This window comes from Ahaetulla prasina, chromosome 5 (assembly GCF_028640845.1).
Source record: "Ahaetulla prasina isolate Xishuangbanna chromosome 5, ASM2864084v1, whole genome shotgun sequence".
Taxonomy (NCBI): Eukaryota; Metazoa; Chordata; class Lepidosauria; order Squamata; family Colubridae; genus Ahaetulla; species Ahaetulla prasina.
Genome location: NC_080543.1, coordinates 73,203,809 through 73,223,171, shown reverse-complemented (window position 1 = coordinate 73,223,171; position 19,363 = coordinate 73,203,809). Strand labels below are relative to the sequence as shown.

Below are 19,363 nucleotides of genomic sequence, written 5' to 3'. Positions count from 1 at the left end.
GACCAGGCCTGCTTTGACAGCCCTCTTTCTATTCAGCTCCAAAAGCGGGAGCCAATCAGAACAGAACAAGAAACCATCTCCACCACTAGGGGCCGCCACTGCCGGTGCAGGACATAACACCTGGTAAATTGGAGCAGATGATGCTGGAAACCACTGGTGCTGGACCCACCCTTGGCTGGCATAGAATCCCCAGCCTGGGGAGATACATGCAGCAGGAGGCAGCACAAAGGCAGGCAGGCAAGGGTGGGGGCAGCAGAGGCATGTTGCATTCCTCATGCTGGCTGCGTCTGATATCTCCCAGCTGCAGGATGGCCATGCTGCGCTGAGCCACTCCTCGTTTCATCTCTGGCCGGGTAGAGAGGTGCCTACGCCCTGCTAATTCCTCTGCCAGATCCTGAATTGGGGAAAGTGAACATAGGTTGCGCTAAGCTCCATCTCATTTGAGCAGGTTGGGAGAGGGGCATAACTTCCCACTTCCATCTGTTCAAAATGCTCAGAGAGCCCAGTTAATGATTGTCTTCATGATGGGGGCAACAGGTTCCAGTCCTGGGAATCTATGGATCCCGAAGCTGTCCCCCTTCTCCTCTCTGGCTCATGGGGTGATTTCATTGGGCTGGGAGCGGCATGATATCCAGGCAGTCTCTCCTTTGGTTCCTTTTCTGGAGTTGGATCAGACTTGTAACTTTTCCAGGAATCCGACTCCTTGGGCTGAGTGCCTAGCCTTTGGGCCTACTCTAGCCTCAATGGATCACACCATTTCTTCAGAAGGAGAAAACAGGGTATTGATAAATCCTTGAGTATCCGTCCCCACAGCTCCATCTGCGATCTCTTGTTTCTCCTCCATTTTCACTGAGTCTTTACACAACCTGAGGTTTAGGTAGATGCTGGGGCTCAGCACCCCTGACAGCCCTCTTTCGCTGCGCCGTTATGCTTTAAGGGGATTCAACTTAATGTCAACATTCCAGTAAAAAACCCAACTCCAAGTAAAAACTCTGAAGCAAGTATTTTTCAAAGTTCTATTTACTAGAATAAGTAAACTGGCACATATGGGAAAACCCGAATCTGAGTGGTCCGAGTTTTCCCTCAGTAAATCAAAACCATCCTCTCACTCCTCAGTCGATCACATGCTTCAATCACCATCCATCCTATCTCAAGAAAGCACTTCAAACATTCCTTCTCCAGATGCAGGATTGGCCTGATCTTGACTGACAGGAAGAATGTTATTATGTCTAAAGACAACCCCTCTACTAAATCCCCCCCTCCTACTTTTCCACACATGAGAAGGTGGCAGCATGGAAGCTTCCGGCCTAATATGGTTTCCAAAGCTGACACCTAGTGGAGAACCATTTAAATATGAGTCAGCAGCGTGCAGTAGCTGCCAAAAAAGCCAACACATTCTAGGCTGCATAAACAGAGGGATAGAATCAAGATCACATAAAGAGTTAATACCACTTTATAATGCCTTGGTAAGGCCACACTTGGAATACTGCATCCAGTTTTGGTCGCCATGATATAAAAAAATGTGGAGACTCTAGAAAGAGTGCAGAGAAGAGCAACAAAGATGATTAGGGGACTGGAGGTTAGAGCATATGAAGAACAGCTGCAGGAACAATTTTTCTGTTTCTGAAATATTTGATATTTTACTTCTTACATTTAATTTTTTTGCAACATCCAATGACAACATATGTTAGAAAAAAGTTCTGCTATTCAAAATCTCACTCTGAATTTATATATAATGCAGAAAACAGTCAGAAATCTGTGAATAAATAAAATGTCTTTCCTGTAACAATAATAATAAATTATAATAATAAATTATAATAATAAATTATAATAATAAATAATAAACAATATATTTACCTTTTAGGTAAAAATGGTACAATGCATAACTATATCATCTTAGAAAATCCATCCTCTTCCTACCATTTTATTTAATTGTATATCTCAGTTTTCATCCCTGAAATCTCTTGGCCTCTATAGCTATCTTGCCTAAAGGTTTTAAATCCAGAGAAAGTAACGTAATAGTAGAAGAAATGAACAAAACTTCCAAATTTACGCACCATTTTCCACTATTATAAAGTATTCATAATATATAATATAATATAACAACAGAGTTGGAAGGGACCTTGGAGGCCTTCTAGTCCAACCCCCTGCCCAGGTAGGAAACCCTACACCATCTCAGACAGATGGTTATCCAACATTTTCTTAAAAATTTCCAGTGTTGGAGCATTCACAACTTCTGCAGGCAAGTCGTTCCACTTATTAATTGTTCTAACTGTCAGGAAAATTCTTCTTAGTTCTAAGTTGCTTCTTTCCTTGATCAGTTTCCACCCATTGCTTCTTGTTCTACCCTCAGATGCTTTGGAGAACAGCCCGACTCCCTCTTCTTTGTGGCAACCCCTGAGATATTGGAACACTGCTATCATGTCTCCCCTAGTCCTTCTTTTTATTAAACTAGACATACCGAGTTCCTGCAACCGTTCTTCATATGTTTTAGCCTCCAGTCCCCTTATCATCTTTGTTGCTCTTTCTAGTCTCAGCATCTTTTTTACATTGCAGCGACCAAAACTGAATGCAGTATTCCAAGTGTGGCCTTACTTGGAATGATAATGATAACCCTGAATGAAAACTGTTGTACTTTCAGCAGATCTCATAGCTCCACTTACATTATTTTCTTCACTGCCACTTGCTTATGTTTCTTACATGCAGTTCAGTGGTTCTTTTCCATCCTATTTTCCCATATTCCCAACAAAGGTCATTAAATAAAACTTATGTAATATATGTTAAGATGAATATACATGGATGATTTTTGTTTTTCTTTCTGCATTCTAATATTTGAGATAACATCCTTAATACATGAGCTTATTTAAAGTGTATATGTCATGTAATTTTTATAAAACATATGTTATTCTATTGTAACATGTTTGTTCACTTCTGATAGTCACTGCTTTGTTTATTTAATACCATTCTTGTGGTATTTTTATCTGCAAGCAACACTTTAGGAATAGTCATTTTTACTGTATAGTTTGCAGTATATATACCTTACTATGTACTGATTGTAAATGAAGTAATTTTCTATCATTGTTGATTTATTTGGCAAACCTGGGGAGGAAAACGTGATTATCAACAAAATTTTTGATACGATTTTTACTGTCACTTTGGATATACAGTATACAATTTTCAAGAAATTCTCAAGTGGAATCAAGTGGGATCAAGTGACTTACAGAAGAATTTCACTAATAGTATATGCTTTCAATATATGGAATAAACTTCACACAATCAAAGACAAAAATAGCATGCTGGAAATGATTTGCAATAATATATTAATGTAAAGTAAAATTAATGTTATTGAAAGATACATTCCTAAAATTGAAAATAAAACACTATGCTTCTTCAGTTGATTGCAACATTTTCATTGTTTATAGTAAATTCCTCTGAAATCACTGTCAGGTCCCATAGAGTCCTATAGGGATGTTGTTATTCTGGTGAGAGGGGTGAGGCTTAGGGGGATCTCTGTATGGGGTTTCTGTTTTTATTTCTTGCTTTGCTTTGCTGTAACTTTCAGGACTTTGGGAGGGTGAAAGGAATGTGCCTTGAGCAGCTGCTTTATCTCATCTCTGCAGACGTGCAGTAGCGTTGCCATGGAGACCAGCATTTATCACCTTCTCAGCTGGAGTTTCTCATAATATCTTCATACATCAGGATTGGCTCAATGATGTATTGGACTTTGGGAGGGGCTCTATCTGCAATGGTTTAATCTAATGTTTCAGGCAGGAAAAGTTACTTCCTGCCTACATCTCTTGCTATCACAATCTTCCAATAAACTTTCCTTTTGAAATGGATTTCATTTCAAGAGTTCTGTTTTCTTGAGAAGACTGGTGAGGCAGGACCTTACATTAGGCAGGAAGTGCAAACTGGTCAACCCAGAGAGGCAACAGCTCTACCATGGGGACAGTACATATGATGTCTACCCAGAGCAGTGATCAAGAAGATGCTGAATGCTGAGGAGAAACCTCTACAAAAACCCAGCAGGAAGAAACCCTCAGTGCCTGGGCCAAGGAGAACATTGCCTCAAGTAGCTCTACAAAACCAAGGTGGTCCATCGGCATTGGGAAGAAGAGAGGCTGGGATGAAAGAACCAAGGGAGTCACCTTCACCCATGGGAGCCGCCAGCAAGGCTGAAAGCATGAGCTGGAAAACAATGACAAACCAGAGGAAGCTCCAGGCTGGGCCAACCAACTCCTGAGAAAAGCCATGAACCTCATGAGAGAAGCTGGTCGCGTACCTGGCTCCTTGCTGCGTGACAGCTGCCCTGCCCGAGCTCCTGGAGGTGCTTGCTGGGGTGGCAGTGGAGACCCCCAGACTTTTAGTCATGGGGGACTTTAACTTGCCATCTGCCGGCTCATCATCAACAGTGGCTCAGGAGTTCATGGCTTCCATGACGGCCTTGGACCTGACTCAAGTAGTGGATGGCCCCACTCACATCGGGGGAGGCACACTGGACCTGATTTTTATCTCTGGTCAGTGGTTGAAGGATCTGGACTTGAGAGATATAGTCACAGAACCTTTGTCATGGTCAGATCACTCTCTCCTTCGCCTAGACTTTCTGACCGCTACTCAACACCGCAGGGAGACGGAACCATTACGTTGGTACCGTCCCAGGCGCCTGATGGACCCGGAGAGGTTCCGGACGGAGCTTGGGCCATTTCCTGAGGGTCTGGCTCATGGCACGGCAGAGGAACTAGCCGCAGCCTGGGAATGGGCTGCGGCTGGGGCTTTAGACCGTGTCGTGCCTCTGCGGTCTCTGACCCGGCGCAGATCCCAACCGGCTCCTTGGTTCTCCGAGGAGCTGAGGGGGATGAAATGCCGGAGAAGACGCCTAGAGAGTTCCTGGAGGTCCAGCCGTTCAGAGACTGATCGGACACTAGTTAGATCCTATACTAGGACCTACCAAGTGGCACTGAGGGAAGCGAGGCGTTGCTACGCCTCCTCCCTCATTGCGTCGGCAGATAACCGCCCAGCCGCCCTGTTTCGGGTGACCTGTTCCCTCCTTCACCAGGGGGAGCGGGATGACCCATTGCAGGGACGTACTGAGGAGTTTAACGGTTATCTATACGATAAAATCGTTCAGCTTCGGGACGGTCTGGACCAAAATTGCGACGATTCAGATGGGGCGTCTGAGGGTGGTCTTGGTGATATTGTCTGAGATGAGTTTGATCCTGTGGCTCCCGAGGACATGGACAGGTTGTTGGGTAGATTGAATGCCACCACGTGTTTACTGGACCCGTGCCCCTCCTGGTTGGTGCTGGCCACTCAGGAGGTGACACGAGGCTGGCTCCAGGCGATTATGAGCGCTTCCTTGTTGGAGGGAGTCTTTCCGGCCGCCTTGAAAGAGGCGGTGGTGAGGCCCCTCCTCAAGAGGCCTTCCCTGGATCCGGCTGTTTTAGGTAATTATCGTCCGGTCTCCAACCTTCGCTTCGCGGCGAAGATTGTAGAGAGTATGGTGGCATATCAGTTTCCCCTGCACCTGGATGAAACTGTCTATCTAGACCCGTTCCAGTCCGGTTTCCGGCCCGGTTACAGCACTGAGACGGCTTTGGTCGCGTTGGTGGATGATCTCTGGAGGGCCAGGGATAGGGGTTGTTACTCTGCCCTGGTCCTATTAGACCTCTCAGCGGCTTTTGATACCATCGACCATGGTATCCTGCTGCACCGGTTGGAGGGATTGGGAGTGAGAGGCACCGTTTATCGGTGGTTCTCCTCCTATCTCTCCGACCGGTCGCAGACGGTGTTGACGGGGGGGGCAGAGGTCGACCCTGAGGCGCCTCACTTGTGGGGTGCCGCAGGGGTCGATTCTCTCGCCCCTTCTGTTCAACATCTATATGAAGCCGCTGGGTGAGATCATCAGTGGTTTCGGTGTGAGGTACCAGCTGTACGCGGATGACACCCAGCTGTACTTTTCCACACCGGGCCACCCCAACGAAGCCATTGAAGTGCTGTCCCAGTGTTTGGAAGCCGTACGGGTCTGGATGGGGAGAAACAGGAGGAGATTTCCCCCTCTAGAGTAAAAGGCACCCCCCATGGCTCATGTTTGAAGGGGACCACCAACAACTTGGATTTTTCCTTGTGTACCTACTAATCTACATGCAGGAGTATGGCAGAGACTTCCCCACAGAAGAAGCCAAAGTCAGAGTCATCACTTTAGCTCTAGAATAGATGGCTGCCCGCTGGATGGTGACCCTCCACAATGCAGATGCCCCAGAGCTTCAAAACTTCAACCATTTTATGATGGCCTTGAGATAGAGATTTGAGGACCCCCTACCCTAACACCAGGCACGTCAGGCAAGGACACTGACTGGTGGCTGAATACATTGAAGGATTCCGTGACCTGGCCTGCCACGTGACCTGGCCTGCCAGAGGAATTCCGTGACCTGGCCTGCCAGAGGAAATACTGGTGAGCTGGTTCAAGGATGGGCTCAACAATGACCTGTACAATGCCTTTGGAGCCTGTGGAGCCCCAGTCTGTCTGACTGGTACATTTTGGCTGAGGAAGCTGAAATCGACCAAGCCCAAAACCAGTACCTTGCTCTGCCCCACCACACTTGACTACCTGCTTCAACTGCAGAAAATAAAGCCATCATGCAGCTGACTGTTGTGCAAAGGTCCCTGCCTGAAAGGAAGAGAAGCAAACCTTAGGAAGGCCTGCAAAGCTACCAGAGTGCCCCAGGGACAACTCTTTGAAGAGCCGAATGGTTGTGAGGTTCCTGTCACCAGAATTCCTGGTGACAGGAACCACTCGGGGAATGACTACAACAACACGTTGGTAAGTGTGACTGTCAAACTCATTTTAATCCCCATAGAACTATTAATCCCATTAACGGGGAGAAAAATAAGACTTAAAGCATTGTTGGACTCAGGGTGCACAAGGATCCTAATAAGCCCTACTTTAGTCAGAAGACTGGTGATCCTGCTAAGGCCATTAAAAATTCCAGTCTTTTTTTGCCAACTCAATAGGTCCATTGTGGGAGGCATCCTGGCCACGTGTGCTACTGAAGTGCTGGAGCTCACCATGGCAACCCACTCTGAAACCATTGCTTTCATCATGATGCCAGTTAATGGAGTGACCTCTAGTTTTGGGATTAACCTGGTTAAAGACATGGAACCTGAGGGTGGATTGGACAGACAGAACCCTCTGCTTCCCTAACAGTGAACTGGCCCAGAGAGAGGAGCCTTACAAGGCAGAAGTGCCACGCCATGAGGAAATAGCTGCTGCCATGACAAACGGACCCCTACAGGGCATCCCCAGGGAGAACCGAGTCTTAGCAGATGTGTTTAGCAAAGTGGCTTTGGACAAACTCCCTCCTCATAGACCCACAGACTGCGCCATTGAGATTCTACCAGGGACTAAACTACCTAAATCAAAAATGTATGCTATGACCCTTGGCATAAATTCCGGGGCTTCGGGAAAATGCTGATATCCCAGCTGAACAGGGGATCCCTAGTGGATCATAGCTGTCCCATAAAGACAGTGAAGAATGGAGGCACAGGTTGGTGCGAACAGGGAAGTTGCAAGTTCCCTGGAGTGCCAGCATTAGCCTCTGACCCAGCAGCATGGGAAGACAGCCATTAGGAGCTGTCAAAAGCTAGGCCGGCCACATGGAAGATTTGAGCAGGAGCGGTGATTGAACAGAGTATTGTTACTGGGTGAGTGATTAGCCAACTCACAGGTAAGAAGGAAACATTTTTAAAGCTTGAAGGAAGTCCCAACCCAAAATTAGTGGCTAACTGGCACATGGGAATTCAAAGTGAAGGAAAACAAAAAACAAAGAGAAATTTTAAGATCAAAACCCTAAAAGGAAAACTTTCCTTCCTGATTTAAAATTGGACTTGGAAGAAATTAAAAATAATAAAAGAAAAAGAAAACCGAGGAAAAGCATTTTTTAATAACAAAAGGATTTAATTGAAGAAGAGGAAGTAATTATCTTTGTGGATTAACAATTGACATTTTGTTGCTGGGGGAGTTGTGAATTGGAGAGAGACATCTGCTGATGAAAAGAAAGCATTGCATTACTTAGACCACCATGGAAACGACTAGAGGAGTATTTGTTTAAACAACTGGAGCGTGATTTCAAAAAGGAGTGGAAAGAATAAAGACTCAAATTGGAATGGTTTAAATGATCTTTTGAATTGGACATTATTTGGAAAGAAAAAAGAAAAAAGAGACATTATATGGACTTGAATTTGAATTATACATAAGCTAAAATAATAAATTCAAAATTCCTTTCTCTTTAAATTGATAACATGGAGAGTTGGGAGTATGAGCATGAGGAAGTAAGGGAGATGCTTCAAATGGTGTGAAAATCGTTTAAGGGAAATAAAGATGCAGAGGATTGGTTAGAATGTAAAAAAAGGAAAAAGAAAATATGAGGGAGAAGCAAGAGGAACAAGAATGCAATGTTGAAAAGGAAATAACTGAAGATAAAAACATATATGATTACACTGGGATTGACAGTGACAGAATAAAAATGGATAGGGGGAAATATCTCTCAAAAAAGAAGAGAGGAGAAGGAAATGGGAAAATATTGAGGGGGAAACTTAAAAATGTAAAAATAAGAAAAAGGAGGCAGAAAGGAAGATACAAAAAAAAAGAAAAAAGAAGATAAAAGAATGGGAGAAAGGGAGGAAAACATTAAGAAATGGAATTTTGGAGAGACAGAAAGAAAATGGTTAAAAGGGGAAGAAAAATGGATAGCAGAAAGGAAATTAAAAGATCAATAGGTTGATTTAAGGGAAGGATATTAGTAGTAGAAACTGCATGTAAGAAGTAAATTAGAAGAAATATATAGTTTATTGTAAAAGGGAAGTAAGAAAGGATGAAATGAAGTGTATGTAAGAAGCAAAAAAGAAGAAATATACTGTTTAATGTAAAATGGAGAAGTAGACGAAATGTGAAAGATAAAATGGATTATATGTTTTGTGTCTGAGGATGCATGTATTGGAGAGAATTATAGTGGATGGTAAAGAAATATGTTTTAAATATTGAACAAAGAAATTAATTGAAATTAAGATATAAAACTGAAAAGTTAGTAAATGATATATAAGGATGAAAAGAAATATGAGTCTTCGGAGAAGAGCGGGATATAAATGTAAATAAAAAATAAAAATAAAAAAAAATATGCAAGAAGTAAAAAAGGAAGAAGTATACTGTTTAAGAAAAATAGACCAGCAGATGAAATGTGACAGATAGAATGGTTTATAGGTGGATAAAATGTTAGTAAATGATGTATACTAATGAAAGAGAAAAATAATTATTGAACTGGAAATAAGAATTTAAAGAAAATAAGAGGTGGAAGGTTGAACTAACGAAAAAGTTTTAAGGTAAAAATGGAATAAGTTGAAATACATTGTTAATAATTAAAAATATATGAGGGGAACCTTGAGAATTACACTTAGTAAATGGAGGAAAAACCGGGATTGTCTGGACGCCATAATGAAAAATACTGAATTGAAAATGAATAAGCAATAGAGAGAAATAAGAAGGAGTAGAGAGACGGAAGAAAGGGAGAAGAAGAGAGAGGGAAAGAAGAAAGGGAAGAGGAGAGGAAGAAAGGGAAGGGAAATAAGAGCAGGAGAGAAGGCTAGATAGGGAGGAAGAAAGTAGGAGGGGGAGAAAGGAAGTGGAAGTAGAGAAGGAGTAGGAGAGGAGAGGAGAAAGTAGGAAGGATAAAAGAAGGGAGGGAGAGGAGAGAAAGAGAAAAAAGATTGCTGTAAAACAAAAAAGATGAAATGGAAGAAATGCAATCCCGAACATGTTTGAATATTTCAGGATAAAAACTGAATTATCTAAAAAATAATAAAAGAGAATATATATCACTAAAAATGGAGAAATCAGAACCTGAGGGCGAAAGACGATGTGGTTTATATAAACAAACATAGAAATACTAAGATATGATTAAAAACATGGAAAAAGAACTTTTTGGCAGAAATTGTAACTAAGTAAAATGTATTTGGATATGTTAAGTTTTATAAGATATGATATGGCCAATACTCTGTTCATAAAATATGTGGGGGTGGGGTGGGGTGGGAAATCAGTCAAAATTGATTAAAAAAAATAGGTTAAGGTGGGACACCTGCCCGACTGTTTTGGCCTGAAGGGGAAAAAAAGGCAGGGTGGTGCTGGAGTGGGAAACCCCTCACATCCGCAAGCAGTTGCAGAGCTTCCTGGGTTTTGCCAACTTCTATCATCAATTCATCCCCTCTTTTGCCCAAATAGCCCTTCCAATTACTAATTTATGGAAAACCAAAAGGATAGATAAGCTGAAACACAGCCAGCCACTGAGATGGTCTATAGAATGCCAAACTGCACTCGAAAAACTGAAAATATTTTTTTTCAGCCAAACCAGTGTTAAAACACCCAAATCCGGAGAAACCATTAATTCAAGCTGACACCAGTGATGTGGCAGTCAGAGCAGTCCTACTCCAAGAAAACGAAGAAGGCAAACTGCAACCATGCATGTACACCTCTCAAAAATTAACTGAAACTGAAACAAAGGTGGGCGATATAAAAGAAAGAAGCTCTTGCAATCAGGACTTGGAGACATTTCCTGGAGGGGAATAAAATACCCTTCCAAGTGTGGACTGACCACAAGAATTTAGAAGCTCTCAAAAACCCAAGGAAAATGTCCCCAAACCAGGTCCAATGGGCACAGTATTTCCAATGGTTTAATTTTATTTTGAGATATTTACCAGGGGAAAAAACTTTCTGGCAGATGCCTTGTCCAGGCTACCCCAATACAACAGTGCTAAAGCAGAAGTAATTAAGCTCATGTGCCCGGCTTCCCAGCTGGCAGCCTGTCACACACTCCCAGGCAAAGACCCCTCCTCCTTAGACAACACCACCATCATGGCATTCAAAAAAGCATTGGTTACAGATGAGTGGTTCTGTGCTCACAAACACACCTGCACAATAAAAGATGGGTTAGCTTGGGTGGGAGACAAACTGTATGTCCCAGCTAAGGAAAGGTTGAAAGCTATGCAAGCCTGTCATGACTCCAGATTAGCTGGTTTTTGTAAGGACTTTACACTTACTAAAGCGGCAACTCTGGTGGCCTTCATTGAAGAAGGATATAGAAAACTATGTGGCAAGCTGTACTATGTAGCAGTTCCCTGTCTGGAACCCATACCATATATCTGATATCAATACAGTTGAGCGTGTCCAAAGGTATTTTATGAGAAGAGTTCTCCACTCCTCTGTAACCAATAAAATACCTTATTCCACCAGACTTGATATCCTGGGTCTAGAAAACTTGGAACTTTGTTGCCTTCGACAGGACCTGGTTTTAGCTCATAGAATCATCCATTGTAATGTCCTTCCTGCCAATGACTACTTCAGTTTCAACTACAATAACACAAGAGCTACTAACAGATTTAAACTTAATGTCAACCGCTCCAGTTTAGATTGCAGAAAACACGATTGCTGTAACAGAATTATCTATGCTTGGAATGCATTACCTGACTCTGTGGTCTCTTCTCATAACCCCAAAAGCTTTATTCAAAATCTATCCACTGTTGACCTCACCACATTCCTAAGAGGACTCTAAGGGGCGTGCATAAGAGCACAAACGTGCCTACCGTTCCTGTCCTATTGTTTCTTCATAGATAGATAGATAGATAGATAGATAGATAGATAGATAGATAGATAGATAGATAGATAGATAGATAGATAGGTCTTTGGTTATTCGGGTTTTCTCCCACATAAAATTGGAAGTGTCTTGGCGACGTTTCGACGAAGTCTCATTTGTCATCTTCAGCTTCGGGCTTCTGGGAGCAATGTGTGATTGCAGCTGTTTCTTCCTTTTTAACTGCTAGTGGGGGTTTGAACTGATTGGGTGGGAGCTTGGCTGTGCTCTGATTGGATGGGGTTTTTTTGTGCTCTGATTGGCTGGGGGTGTGTCCTGTTTGGGTGGGGGCTTGGTTGTGCTCAGATTAGTCTGAGTTGCAGGGGGATTTGAGCTGGTGAGCTGCATTGCTGTTGTTTGGCTTTGTGTTCGTGGTCGTGCCGCATCTTCATAGTGGGTGTCAGTCGGCTGCATGTATGGATTGGAGGGGTTTGAAATGGCTAATGTTGCAGCTGCGGTCTGGCTTCTGGTCCTTGGTCGTGCTTCATGATCATTGTGGGTTTGGGTCTGCTTTCTGGGTGGATGTGTGGTGGTGACATCCTGTGTGGACCTTGTGAGTGTGGGTCTGGTGTCATTCCTCGTGTTAGGGACTCGTTTGTCAATAAGGGCGGGTTTCCAAATGGCTGGTAGGCGGGAGGTGTCATCTCGTTTGTTCATGCTGTGTGGGCGTTTTTCTATCTCGATGGCTTCTCTGATTATTCTGTTGTTAAAGTGTTCAGTTTTGGTGATAGTTCTGGTCTTTTTAAAGTCAATATCGTATCCTATGGCTTTAAGGTGTTGGACCAGGGAAGAAGTTGGTTCCTCTTTTTTGACTGAGTTCTTGTGTTCTTCAATGCGTGCACTTATTCTTCTGTTGGTTTGTCCAATGTATGTGGTGGGGCAGGCGGTGCATGGGATTTCATATATTCCTTGATTTTCTAACTCAATTTTGTCTTTGGGGTTTCTTAGGATGGTGGATATTTTTGGGTTTGTGCAGAATGCTGTCTTGATGTTGTGTTTGTGGAGGATCTTGCTGATTCTGTCTGTGGTGCCTTTTATATATGGGAGGAGGGCTGTGCCGTTTTCTTGTTCTCTGTCTTGGATTTTAGTGGGGGGTTCTTTTAATCTGTTTATATATTATATAATCTTTTGTGTTATGCTTGTATATATTGTTATGACAAAATTAAATAAATAAATTAAAAAAAATAAGCTGTCCCATTTGCAATGCTGCTAAGCACAGGCAGGGGAAGACCCCCAGTCTACTCCAGCCAGTGGCAGACCCTTCAGCATCCAGGAGAGAAATCTCCATGATTTTATTGTAGAATTACCTGAGAGTTCCCGGAACACAGTAATTTGGATTGTCACGAATCTTTTTTCAAAGCAGGTCCATTTCATAGTATGCCAAAAGATTCCTACAACAAAAGCCTTAGCTAAATTATTTTTTACTACACATCTATTATTTGCATAGTGCACTTCAATGCATTATTTCAGATTGAGGGGTCCATGTTCTGGAAAGTCTCTTTGGACTTTCTCAGAACCGAATAGGGGCTTAGTTCTAGTCATCATCCACAAATGAGTGGAATGACAGAATGAACTAACTCGGTTCTAGAGCAATACCTACATTGTTTTATTAATTACCAACAGGACAACTGGACTGAGCTACTGCCTTTTGCAGAAGTTGCCTATAACAACACTGTACACACTAGCACTCGATTTACCCCTTTCAGAATAGCCACAAGGCAAGATTTTAACACCATGCCAGAATTGCCCTCAAAGGAACCAGTTTCCCTCTTTGAAATAGTTGATAGATCACCTATAAACCACCTGGCCAGTTGCCCGCAAGGCACTAGATGAAGCCAGAGCTGCCTATAAGGCTTAAGCTGACAAGAAAAGAATTGAACCTAAGCCTTACAGGGTGGGTAACAAGATCTACCTTTCCACCAGATTCCTAAAATCCTTGCAGCCATCCAGAAAGCTAGGTTCTAAGTATATTGGCCCTTTCCCCATCACCCACATTATTAACCCTGTCATGGTGGAACTGCAACTTCCTAAGTCATTATGGCAAATCCACCCCATTTTCCGTTATCATCTGCTAAAGCCTGAGGTCACCTTTGACCTCCGTCCTGTTCCTTCCCCTGCTCCACCATCTATTATGGTCAAAGATGACCAACACTTCGAGGTTCAGGCTACCCTGGACTCTAGGAAATTCCAACATCTCCCTTTCTTGCAGAATGAATGGATTCACAAGAATGTGAACCCATGTGTACATGCTCTAAAATTGTTTCATCACTTGTACCCTGACAAATCTCACTGATTGTATATTTTGTTGTCTCCCCTTCTCTATTTCTAGTTCCTTCCCATTTTTCTAGGGGGGCAGCATATCAGGTCCCATAGATTCCTATAGGGATGCTGTCATTTTGGTGGGAGGGGGGAGGCTTAGGGGGATCTCTATATGGGGTTTCTATTTCTTGCTTTGCTTTGCTGTAACTTTTGGGACTTTGGGAGGGGGAAAGGAATGTGCCTCGAGCAGCTGCCTTATTTCGTCACTGGAGACATGCAGCAGCGTTGCCTTGGAAACTGGTGTTTATCACCTTCTCGGCTGGCTTTTCTCATAACATCTTCATGCACCAGGATTGGCTCGATTATGTATTGGACTTTGGGAGGGGCTCTGTCTGCAATGGTTTAACGTTTCAGGCAGGAAAAGTTACTACCTGCCTACATCTCTTGCTGTCACAATCTTCCAATAAAACTTTCCTTTTGAAATGCCCACCCAGTCACGCGCACACCAAGCCACACCCACAGAACCGATGGCAAAAAAATTTAGATTTCACCCCTAGGAGGAAGCCTGCATCAAGCTAGACTGGGAAAGCTGGCTGCAAGAGGATCACGAAAGAGAGAGAGAGAGAGAGAGAGAGAGAGAGAGAGAGAGAGAAAGAGACGTTGGATCTTTAGTTCTTTACTCCCATCTCCTCTCCTGCCCCACCCATCGGAGACCCCTAGATTCCATCCCCAACCCTGTCTGTCCCATACAGGCACCACCCGCATGAATGACGTAGAGTTGGCCATGCCAACTCAGTTATATCCAGCCACGCTCATCCAGTCATTAGGAAGAACCGGTTGTTAAATTATTTTGTAAGGTTCACTTATTAATATGTCTAAGCTCATAACTGCCAATCAAGAGACTTAAACAGAGGCTTGAGTAAAATAGCATTTAATTCTGATCAGATTCAAATGGTTAGTCGTTCCAAACACATAGATACATGCTAGGAAGGAAGCTACGAAGTCATGAGAGAAAGCAATGTCCTCTTATACCCAAAAGGTCATAAATCCTCAACTCTGGCATCTGCGTATTCTGGAATCTGGTTTGCATGTTCTCATAGTAAAAGTCAGTGAATGTAATCTAACCCCTAGATTTATATGTAGTAATACAATCTAACCAAATAGTAAAGAATAATAAAAGTCAGTGAATGTAATCTAACATCTTTCTGTAGTGTTCTCTTTTCCCCCTTTTGTCTTTTTAATTACCACTTGATTTCCTGGAGGATGACATACACGTTCTCAGCCAGAGTGGGGTGGGGAGAGATCAAATGATAGGCTATCCTGACAATTGCCAGAGATGAGGTCTCAATAACAATTCAGGAATTTATTCAATGTGACCTCAACACTTTAGGACGCCAGCATGTTTGTCTTACAGCTTCAAAGGCACAATACATATATCAGTGTGGCATGTTTGTTCTATGTCAGTGCCACAGGAAACATATATTTACATCATGCAGGTATATCTCTTCCCTTACATTCCTAATTCTACTATTTCAGTATATATGCTCCCTTCAATTTGAATCCCACCACTGATTAGAGTTAATGAAATCCTAAACCAATAGAAAATATTATTTTTTTCTGAGATATGTTGAAGAATTATTGCAGTATTTCAGAATGCTGGAAAAAGCATTTTTAGAAACCTTTTTAGGAAAACTGGGGGATAATGTAGTGTTATTTGTTTGAAGAATGCTGGATGTTCTAGGTTTTCTCTGTTTTCAGTCATATTCACCATTGGCTCACATACTAATGCACACTTTAAGATTTGGCTGTCCCATTGAATAGAGCAAATTCCTTTTTTTCTTCCATTCGTTATTTTTATTATACTTCAGACTTCAAATCCTTTCCTTCCACTATCCTCCATATGTCAACTTTATTAGATATTTTCCAAACTTGCATATGTGCAGACATAGATGCCACTATTATAACAAGCCAGATCTGAATGATAGGCAATCTACCTTGTGGAATTTTTTCAGCTTACTGTATCAGGACTGTTTGATCTATGGTATCTGTATAGAATTAAATAAACTTTAAATAAAGTTTGGAAACTTCAATACATAAAATATGCCTTCCATGTTATAGAAATGGGTAGAAGATCAAAGCATGTGCTCTCTGTTTTACAGTGTATATTGCAAGGATGTCAAACTGGTGTCACGTGTAGGCCACGCCCACCCCAGCTCTGCAAATGTGAAAAAAGTCACAAACATCATGTGACAGCAGCGTGATACAGTGAATTTGACACTTGTGCTGTATTGCGCTAGCTAGGAATATAATTCCAGGTTGTTAGGCTATTATCATGGATGTCCACAAAAGGAGCAAATTATGATATATGCATGGTGACATAATCATGCAAACCTCACACTTACGTACTTGCATTTATTTTACATTGCAACTGAAACATTTACACAGTAACATCATAAAAATGTCACTGACATCAGCATCGTTGTTGTGGATACTGCAGTTTGATTATTATACTACTTACCCTTGAAGCTTGAAGTGGTTCAGGACTTCATAAAATTAACAGCTGCCTTCTTTCATATCAAGCTGCTTACATTTCTACAGTAGCTGAGCCCTGGGCTGCTTGTATGCATAGCTAGTATTCGTAGTTTTCAAAGGTAGTTTCACCTTTGTAAATTTCTGGGCCAATTATGCTATGACTACAACCATCATGTTGCCCTTTGAACAAATTTTTTAAATAATGTTTTCCTTTCCATTGTTTTTTCCTAAAGGAATTCCATTGGGTTGCGGGATTTTTATTTATATTGTTTATGTTGTTCTACCCCATCAGCATTTGCATTATGATTTTGAAAGATATTATATTTCTATGTTGGCAGCTGGCATTGGAACATTCCCCTAAAACGTAATTTACACATATTTTGCTTACAAGTTATAATTATAATAATTTTTAAAACATTTATAAAAATACTGAACAGAAAAATCAGTAACGGGTCTTATATTTTAAAGAATTATTAATAAATTCTTTGGAAGGGGCATCTGGTTGTTGATCCTGTTATTGCTAGGACTGTATTACCAATTGGACTTCTGCTGTAAGCCCCAATTATGTGGAATAGCCTAGTCCTAACATTCTTGCAGATGACTTTTAAACTGTTGAGTAGTGCCACTGGAATTTTGTATTGGTTGCTAGGTTTAAATTAATGATATGGGGTGCCAGACCTGCCACAATTTAAACCTCTAAATAGAAATAATCCTTGGCTCTGTTAGTTGAGAAAGGTATAGTTTATTAGAGATCAAGTATATTGCAGTATTTCAAAGCCAAAACTGAGAATCGCATGTCAAAGTACCTAAGTTCAACTTTTCCCTCCCTTAACTGCCTCTCAATGCCTACCCAGTGGTGGGATTCAAATAATTTAGCAACCAGTTCTGCAGAACTGATGGCTAATTTGAAATGAAATTTTTTAAAAAGTATGAATTACAGTTTCTGGTACACTTACTTAGACACTACAGTTAGGGGTTTGGAATGAAGTCTGAAGAGATTAAGCCAGAGAAAGGAGGCATTGCATGCAAAACGTATGAACTTTTTTTTAAAATTTGCATTTATATCCCGCCCTTCTCCGAAGACTTAGGGCGGCTTACACTATGTTAGCAATAGTCTTCATCCTATTTGTATATTTATATACAAAGTCAACTTATTGCCCCCAACAATCTGGGTCCTCATTTTACCTACCTTATAAAGGATGGAAGGCTGAATCAACCTTGGGCCTAGTGGGACTAGAACCTGCAGTAATTGCAAGCAGCTGCTGTTAATAACAGACTGCATTAGCAGTCTGAGCCACAGAGGCCCAGACTAAACTCTCAACACACCCTGCATCTACACTGCAACTTAGAGGAAGAGGTATCCCTTCTTAATGAAAAAGGATGGGTGCGTAGAAATAAATAAGGGGGGGGGGGAATTCCCAAGCTTGAAAAATCAAACTTGGAAAAAAAGCTCACTTTGCCTGATTAAAAAATGCCAGGTTTAAACATGCAATTCAGTGATGTGACAAAAAAAAAATTCTGAAGTCATAAAGAGGGCTGTACCACTTCCAAATGGAGCGAAATTGTAACATCATTTCTCTTCTTCTCCACAATATTAAAAACCTCCATTTGGGAAATCAGCACCAAAAGAGGCAAAGGGCTTGGATTCAAACTCTTCTGTCTCCCACCTGTCTCTGCTGTTTTTCCTACTTGCAGATAAAAAAGGTTATTTAGAGAAGTAATCAAGAATGTGGACCCTATCTTTTGAAATGGAGCAGTCCATTTTGCTGCCAGAGGTCTTATTTTTTTAATTTAAGTTTTATTTTTTTATTTTATTGAAAAGGTTTTACAACAACAATTAAATTTTTTCCCTCCTTCCCCTCCCCTCCTTCCCCTCCTCCAAAACCCCCTCCCCCGACTTCCCGGAGCAAACACAAGGTATAGTTCAATAAACAAACAATCATACATTAAATTTTTAAAATCTAACACAATTATAATCCTTCTCTCTCACATAACCTGACTTCTTCCATTAAAATCAAAAACAACGTCCTTCATTCAAAGGCATTTAGATCCTAAGAAATTATCATGTATGTATCCAGATATGCAAGCGAAATGTTGGAGATGTAATTGTGATGATGCTACATATTTTCATGTATGGTGGACTTGTAAGAAAATTAAGTCTTTCTGGATAAGAATTTGGTGGATTATGCAGAATGTTCTGAAGAAGAAGATAAAGTTCCTACCGCAATTTTTCCTTTTGGGAATAACAATGGACTGTACAGTGATTGAGACTAAGTTGATTTTGAATTTAATAACAGCAGCAAGACTGTTGATTGGACAATATTGGGGAAAAAAAGAACTACCCATATTGAAAGTTTCCAATTTGGCTGAGATGGCTAAAATCTCAGCCTTCTTGAAAGACAATACTCAAGAAAAATATTTAAAAGAATGGAAGAATTGGATTGATTATATTCAAAATAGATATCAGATTAAGAAGTTTTTTATTTTTAAATGTATGTAAGTATTAAATACATGAACAGTGTGACTTCTGGGTATTAATTTTTATACCCAGTAATAATGATAAAACTGACAACTTCGATCACCTTACATTAGTTGTACTCACATCTTTCTAATAACATTATACAGAACACAGTCATCTTTCAACTTCTTATCCTTTCATCTACCTGCTGAATTTAACATGTTCTATGTTCTAATATTCTAATATTCATTGTAGTATTCCCTCTTTCTGATTTCTACCTCTATTTCATATCTTGATTACACCAATCTTACCTTAGTAAGTATTCCATTTCTATCCTTCATCTCTTGTTCATTTTAATTATATTAATTACATTAGTCATACTCACATCATTATCGTAGCATTATAAATATGCAATTAAAGTTGTTAACATTGTAAACAT

The 19,363-nt window shown here is 41.3% G+C and overlaps 1 protein-coding gene across 1 annotated transcript in view; it reads left to right on the top strand.

The window, feature by feature from the left end:
- Positions 1-19,363, top strand: part of IL1RAPL1 (interleukin 1 receptor accessory protein like 1) — a 1,531,345-nt gene that overhangs the window by 227,265 nt on the left and 1,284,717 nt on the right. The window lies entirely within an intron of this gene.